The sequence below is a fragment of the Aquila chrysaetos genome, chromosome 20 (assembly GCF_900496995.4).
Source record: "Aquila chrysaetos chrysaetos chromosome 20, bAquChr1.4, whole genome shotgun sequence".
Lineage (NCBI taxonomy): Eukaryota > Metazoa > Chordata > Aves > Accipitriformes > Accipitridae > Aquila > Aquila chrysaetos.
In genome coordinates, this window is record NC_044023.1 from 21001846 (window position 1) to 21007845 (window position 6000).

Here is a 6000-nt window from a genome sequence, read left to right on the forward strand (position 1 = left end):
AAAAAACCACTACAAAGCCCGTAGGAGCCCTGATGAGTAAGAGAAGTGCCTGTGTAGCAGGACAGAGAGCTCAAAGCACAGGGAAAAATTGCAGGGCATCAATATGCCTTTAAATTGCAGCCCCAACAAGTCGGCAGCATTTTTAGGAAGAATTATACACCTTCACTAAACCATTTTCCTCAAATGCTTTCACAAATTCATTTGTCAGATTAGTATGGAAAGTCTCTTGCATAATAAATAACTTTCTGGAATAATTCCACAAGGAGTAGCAATACACTTCGAATGTTTCAAAGTTAGTTTAGCACTTCCATTACTAATTTTAATAATTTGTTCATAACTTTCCATCTAGACTAAATAATTACATCACTGAACAAACTTGGCACACAGCTTAAGCTATAGTTCAAGTTTCTCTTGCAAAATACCGCAGTCAATAGTTTGGAGAGTTTGCTCATCCTTCATAAGGTCTTGATTTTTATTTTTACATTTTTGCACTTGTAATAAAAATACTGACATTATTTCCCCTTGTATAAAAGAAGCACTTTGAGGACAGCTAAAAATCAGTATGCTGGTGACTTTGTGTGTGTGTGTGTGAATGTCATCAGTAAGGTAATCATGACTAACCAGTTAGCACCCAAGGCTATTGCTGGATCATTTCACATCAGAAATGGACTGATCTCTCTCCGACGCATACAACAAAATGGTGCTTGGATTTGGGTTAATCACAGCCAGGCACCATACTTAATTGGCAACAAGGTCACATAGTGATACTGGGGACATCAGCAGCTCAGACCCAGTAAGGTATGAATCATAAATAAAAATCAAAGAGTTCCAAAAGAGGAGGCAAATCACTAGTTGAAGAACCAACACCAGAGCAGACAAAACCTGCAGAGAGGCTATTGCAGAGAGCTACAGGAACAGAGGGAGAGCAGAGCCATCGGCTGTGCCGAGCCACGTTACTACCCACTACCCTGAGAAAGAGATACCACTGAAACTTCACATCTAGCTCAATCTTTTCCCCCTCGTCTGATGGGAAAGTTCTGGTTTTGTCAGAATTTAGTCGAAACTGAACGATCCCGAATGACGCACATAAAGTGCTAAATGAGTATTCAAGAGGAAAAAGAAAAAGCTTTTCAAAAAGCCTTCACTGGAGTGGCGGGGGGGCTGGGTTTTTTTTTTTTTTAAACCAACTTGCTAGCATCCCCACCGACAGCAGAGAGAGAGAAGAAAAAGCTCACGTACTCACGTTCTTAAATTTGAGACAATTATTAGTAGTTAATTAAAAGCAAAGCCAGAGAAGCACAGCTTTAGGACTTGAGTAACTCCAGGCTCACTTTAAAAATTTTCCGGGGAGGGGGAAGAAAAAAAAAAAAGCATGCAAATATTCGGATTTTTAGTAGTTTTCACGCCCCAGGGCCGCCACCCGGGCCAGGCCGAGCAGGCAGACCCCAGCAGCCCCGCAGCCCCCGGGCGCTTTCCCACCCCTCAGAAAGCGGCTCCGGCACCAAGGACGTTCCGCGGAGCGTCTGCAACCGCGGAGGAGACGCATGGGGGGGGGGGGGGGGGGGAAGTCGCGCAGCGGATCCCCGCCGCGCACGCAGGAAGGAGAGGTGCCTCGCTAATGCAATTAGTAGGGGGAAAAAAAAAAAAAAAAAAAAAAAAAAAAAGAAAATCAAGCAGGCGAACAGCGGCCGGTGCTGCAGGAACACGTACGAAGCGCCCGTGCTACACCTTACCTGGAAGAGCCTTATTTTCTGCGCTGGACTGGAGATGCGTTCAGCGAGGCAGCACACCGAGCCCCGCTCCTTCCCCCAAAGCGGGCAGGGACACCCCCCCCCCCGTCGGTATTTAAACTAACACCCTTCAGCTGCGTGCCGATGCCGGCTGCGATCCCAGCTGGAGCCGTTTCCCCCGCGCTCGCCGCCGCCAGCGCCCGGGGCGCAGCCCCGCTCCCCCCGGCCCCGCTTCTCCCCGCCGCGACGCCAACTTGGGCGCCCAGGAGGCGGCCCCACGCGCGGCGGTGGCGGCGGTTCCTTCCTTCCCTCCCGCGGGTCGCGGCGCGGCAGGGCTGAGGGGAGCCGGGCAGAGGCGGGCGGCCGGGCTCGGCTCTGGCGGGAAGCCCTCTGCCACAGAGCTTCCCCTCAGCCGCGACCCCGCGGGCGGCAGCCGCCGGCCACCCAGCCCAACTTTCTTCCCCGAAGTTGCCCCACCTCAAGCCGTCAGCCGCTTCCCCGCCGCCAACCGAGCCTCGCCGCAGCCCTTCCCGCCGAGCCACCCGCCGTAATCCTGCGGCTCCCTTCTGGAGCGGGGAACGCCGCGCTTCAGGCGGCGGGGCGGGGCGGGCACGGCGCGGCCTCCCGCCCGCCTACCCACCCACCCGCTCCCCCACCGCCCAGGGGCCGTGCCGAGCCCGGCCCGGCCCAGCCCAGCCGCCGAGCCGGGCAGGTCCCGAGGGAGCCGGCGGCGCCGGGGCCGACGCGGCTGGTGGCGGTGGGGAGCGGAGGGGGAAGGCGGCGGCGGCTTCCCTCAGAGCCCGGGAAAGCCCAGTCAGAATTCACCCCGGGGCGGCGTGAAGTGGGCGCGCTGCCTGGGGCGGGAAGGAGCGGGGGGGGGGGGGGGGGGAATGGGGTAAAACGCGCTGCTGCAGCGAGGGGGGGGGGCGGGTCGGGCTGCCCCTTCGTGCTCAGGCGGAGCGGGCTCGGTGTTGGACGAAGAAAGTTGACACGGAAGAGCTTCAATAAAAACTCCGTCTAATTTCTGGGCTGGAAGCCCAGGAAAAGAATCGAGTTCACGTAGGTCTCTCTTGTGCGGGCGCCGGATGGAGATTTTATTGAATCTGGCTCCAGCTGATCACAGTATTATAGCTGTGCTGCTGTAATTAAGGCTGAGCAGAATTCCTATAAGTCCCTTTCTCCGGCAGGTTATATAACAAATAGTAATAAGTTTCCTGAAACCTCTATTATCTGTCAGGATCCCAAAGCCCAGCGAAGTATACATTGCAATAAAGCGCACATTAGCCTACTCTGCTTCACCCGCTACGCGAGGGATGGATTTGGCTTGGCGGCCACAGGGCAGCCGTCGATGGCAAGAGAAGAGAAGGACTTGGTGACTGTCCTCTGCTGCGCACAGGACTCTCGGGCAGGGGTGGTGATGCATTGCTCTCCGGGCACGGGGAGGAAGGACAAGACGAAAACAGTTTGCTTCTTCAACGAGTAAGATTTAAGTTGCTGCCACCTCTGTTTCCCTTTCTGTCTGTTTTTGCGGTGAATTATTGAAACGTGCCGGCTGGGAAACGGTGGCATCTCCTCTGGGGACTAGTAGAAACTCGACACAGCATCTGTTGACCCAGACTAAGTGTAGGAGCCCTGACCTGAAGAGACATCTTTGCTTTTCTGTGCGTGTGCGAGTCGATAATTACGGAATGTCCAGCCCTGAAATGTAGTCACTTCTGCAATGAAATGTGGCGCTGGTCTGAGGAAGGGATGTCAAAAAATAAATTACCTCAGAAAAACAAGATGCATTTTTAATTGGCAGAGTGCGATCACATAGGACTCGTAGAGGTGATAGAATAACTGTGATTTAACGAGTTACCGTTGATGAGCTAAGCACTGATACTCATACTAATATGGTTCAGCTCAGCTTTGGCACGGAGCAGGAGCGTGCATTCAGCCTGTTACTGCAGCTCAGGTGATACGTTACAGCGTGGTAACTCCATCACATGTCTAAAACTTCACTTTGGGCTTTTGCCTGGAAGATAATATTAACTTTTGTTATTATTACACAAAATCTTGTATTAGGACTCAGGTCAAGCCTTAGTTTTACAGAAAACTCTAGCACAGGTAGGAGCACAGTGGCTGTGGACACCTCTGAGGGGCATTGACTGAGCACGGACCCAGGAGCAAAGCCCGAAATGCAGATTTGGCTTCCTCAGAGGTCTGCCGTTCACGTATTCGCTACAGCTGATTCACTTGGGCTTATGAGAGCTGACAAGGTCATGGACCTATGGCATAGTTCTCCACTTGGAAATATTAGCTTTAGCTGTGCAAGACCAGCATGAGAAGGATAGCCTGTATTTTTATGCTTGACTGACCACAGGCGCTGTTAAAATTTTTAAAATGCATCTGCAGGTTGCCTTCCCTGGTGTCCTTTGTCACCTCCAGCCCAGCCCCACATTTTGACTACTCTGGCCAACTAATACATTTTTTTCAGTTTCAGTCAAGTCAAGGACTTCAAAATCCTATCATAGGTATCAAGTTACACCATGTAAAAGATGCTTTTTTAAGTTTGTCAGAGAGGCACTTCATGAGATTTTGAGGTTAAAAGATGACTCTAATCTCTGAGATGACAAGTAAAAAGGGACAAAAAGCACTCTTTCCCTCAGTTTTTTTATAGCAACCCAGGCATGTAGAAATAGTGGGGGTTTAAGTGCTTTTCCTGTATTCATTTCAGAAAACACAGCAAACATGCAGTATCACCGTATACTTAACTGAAGATAATCAATTTGTAGATGGTAAATTCTCTGAGGCTAGATGGCATGTTTTCACACAGTACCTGATACTACGATGCCCTTCTGCCATCTGGGGCTTCTGGACCAACTGTAATAATATACATGTTCAATAATAACTTAATTGCAAGTCTCGCACTACTTCCAGCTTAATGATTTTTTTCATTTCCACTTGTCATTCAAACATCACTGTCGACATGTCTCGGAAATTATATGAGAAGAACAAGGATGCTTCTACTCTAGTGTTGTCTAATTAATGCTTCCTAAAGATTAAATGGAAAAAAACTTACTTTAATTTATATGCGTGGGTGTAAGCAGGTAAATGAATATGATATTTAAACTTCCCAATTAATAAATAATTTAGTTGGAAGACCCAACTTAACCCTGTCCATCCTGATGCCAGCTGGTGTAGACCTAAACTATCAGCTGAGCGCTCACTCCCATTAACTATACCCACACACACACTCTCTGCCAACTGCCATAACTGCTCTGTCTACTTTCAAGTAATATTTCTCTTGCCATGTTCACATTTTCAGCACATGGATTGCCTATGTAACTGTTTTGTGCACTGCCGTTGTCACTGTCTGTTTTGACAATCCTTGTGTTTTCAAATTTTATATGGGAATTTAGCCACCAGTAACAAGTAGGCTCAGATCCACCATAATTTCCTCCAGAAAAATCAGTCATTGCTTATCTCCTAGATGCTTTGGCTTTTGAAGACTTTCTCTTACCACTGGCAGAAATACCAACTAACTCACCTCAGGCTTAAACTGAATTTGTTTTGCAAAAGACCTCTAGGACATTGTCAGAATGGGATATAGTCAATGGGACCTGATGGACCATTATCCTGGTCTTACCACAGACAATCACTGCTATCAGTTTCTTTGGAGGTAGATAAATCAATTAATTTAATCTGAAACAGCCACTGGACAGTAGAATATTAAAAAAAAAAACAAAACAACAACCATGGTTGAAAATATAGTTTTCTGTCTTTCTATGTGTGGGTTGTAGTAGCCCACCTTTTCCAATCACACCTTCAGGCATAATAATGTCAACGATGAAAGTATACGGACAAAATAGATGATGCTTACGATGCAGTCAAATGAGTAGAAAATGTACTTTTTCCAGTAATACTTACGGGAATCTTATTTAAAGATAAGTGTTTAATGTAAATGTAATCTTTCTAATTTTTAAGACATGCTTCTCTCCTTAAGCCAATATTGATATCAACTTATCTGAGGCCTTGATCTGCAGGCACAGTTAATAGATTATGCATTTCTTTCAAGACCGAGGTCAAGTGTGGTAACTAGATGGTATTTTGAATATGTATATCACAAGATAGCATGCCAGTTCTTCAAAGTGCAGGGAGACTCCCTGTTGTGGCGGTGTCAGGAGATGAGCTGCATTCACTCTTGTGCTTGGTCCACAGTTGTCTCGCATCGTTGCTGTTCCCAGCGCTGACACCAATATCAGACATGCTCCTAATGCCCATGGCCATC

General features: G+C 48.2%; 1 protein-coding gene across 2 annotated transcripts in view; it reads right to left on the reverse strand.

Moving 5' to 3' along the window:
* The window catches only part of LOC115353812 (contactin-3-like), a 116792-nt gene extending 114498 nt beyond the window's left edge, over nt 1-2294 (reverse strand). Inside the window, exon 1 of one of the 2 annotated variants that reach the window (XM_030043766.2) lies at nt 2208-2294. The gene's annotated coding sequence lies outside the window, so the exon portion shown is untranslated. Of the gene's footprint in view, nt 1-1733; nt 1755-2207 lie in introns of those variants that run through there. The other variant, XM_030043767.2, reaches the window with a different exon arrangement.
* Between the last annotated feature and the right edge of the window lie 3706 nt (nt 2295-6000).